A 1,932-nucleotide genomic window follows, 5' to 3' on the forward strand; every position below is an offset into this window, starting at 1 on the left:
TTAGGTCGTAACAAACGACAACCTCGGAATCCTAAAGCGAGTTAGGGCTTATATTGTATAGTAGAGCCATACAAAGGCCTAAAGAAAAGTTGAGGATTTATGTCGCACTCAGCGGACAACCTCGAAATCCTACAGCTTGTTGTTTAATTTTAAGAAATGGTTGTGTTGTCGTAGAACGTCATGCTGTTGTAGATTGATGCCCATGAAGTTAGCTCCAAGCTCTTCGAAAAAGTAGCAGGTTTAAGTTTAGAAGTGTCAAATTGTAAAGATTGTGAGAAGGATCAGGTTTAGAGGTCAAGTTTTCTAATGTGTCAAGTTTTGATGTCAAATTAATTGTCTCCTAAGGTTATAGTTATTTAAATATCATGGGGGATGTTAAAGTTGATTAGAGCGACACAGGTTAGGATCCCGCGGTTCCCTCGTTCTGGTACCACTATTTTCTTTTGAATGTAGATTAAACAAGTTATTACACTTATTTAAACCGGGGAGATCTCGTTAGCAACCATGGGTTACCTCGTCTAAGGGAATCATGTAAATTTAAAAGAGCGTTTTATAGTTAGTGATATTTCAAAGGATTTATGGTTACCTTTGAAACAATTTGTTTTAGATTTTGGTAATGTTAATTAATTTTGAAAACTGGTTTTGTTTTGCACGTAATTGAAAGTACTCAACCAAGCAGTTTATAGTATTTTGCAGAAATTAAATAACTATAAATGTGTACCTGTCATCTTCTCGACATTCCAACTGAAATGATAATCTCTTGCAATATTTATGTATTTTGCAGGGGACTAAGTAAGATATGCAAGTTTTGAGTAGTTGAAGGTGTAACTAACAAACCCCCAGTTATGACGTATTGGGTCCCGAAAGATCTTAGAGAATGATTTTAGAACAAAATATGGTAAGTTCAGTTTGTTCTTCAAAATATCTAAAAGATTTCAATATGTCACAGGAATGACCATAGACCACTTTGAAACTCTCTTGAAACATTTTGAGCTTTTCACATTGTTCTATTAATCATCCAAAATTAAGGCTAAGGCTATCCTATTGCTCAGTGAACCCTGACTTTCAATTGTCTCAAGAATAAGAGAATCACAATCATTCGAAATTTTATTTGAAAGTAATGGTAGAGGGTGCCCCAATGGGACAAACTCAAGGTAATTGAGGATCTTTAATGCCTCAAGTTAAGGTAGGTTTTAAAGGCATTTGAAAAATATTGATTGATTTATGATGTATAACTTTTCTAATCCCAGTTAAAGAACTCCTACATATCAAAACCTAACTCATTATTAGGCTTTCTCAATTTTAATTTTCAAAGTAGATTTAAGATAATTAAATATAGAATGAAATGAGATTTCAATTTTCATTAATATCATGCTTAACACCTAATCATCAATTGATGGGCTTCAAATGAGTGAATTAATCGTTCTATAACATCAAGCCCATTAACTTTAGGATCATCCTATTGAATTGATTTCCAAGTTGTAATGATTGGCAAAGTGGCACTTGTATCTTTATTATGGGACAAAGGACAAGTTGGTTTCTACCGTTTGACCCATTGTGTTTCAAACCTCTAGGAGAGTTAATTATGATCAATATTTCACATTTACACTTTGATTAATCCTAAAATTTGGTTGGGATATTAAATTCCAAAGATACCATTTTGCCCCTAGGCTTCCCACGTCATAATTTATCAAATAAAACTCAAGCATCTTTGAAATTTTGTGGTGCCTCATTAATGAGTTAATTAAAGCATCAGAGGAGAAAATGTGATTTTTCAAAGTTTAATCACAATTTAAATGATTATTTTTATCTTGGAAAATAAGGTTTTCAAAATTATTTATTTAATTTACTAAGACAAAATAAAAAATTATATATATATATATATATATATATATATATATATTTATATTTAAGATTTATTTTTATTATATT

The sequence above is a fragment of the Phalaenopsis equestris genome, unplaced genomic scaffold, assembly GCF_001263595.1.
Source record: "Phalaenopsis equestris unplaced genomic scaffold, ASM126359v1 Scaffold207280, whole genome shotgun sequence".
NCBI classification, from domain to species: Eukaryota; Viridiplantae; Streptophyta; class Magnoliopsida; order Asparagales; family Orchidaceae; genus Phalaenopsis; species Phalaenopsis equestris.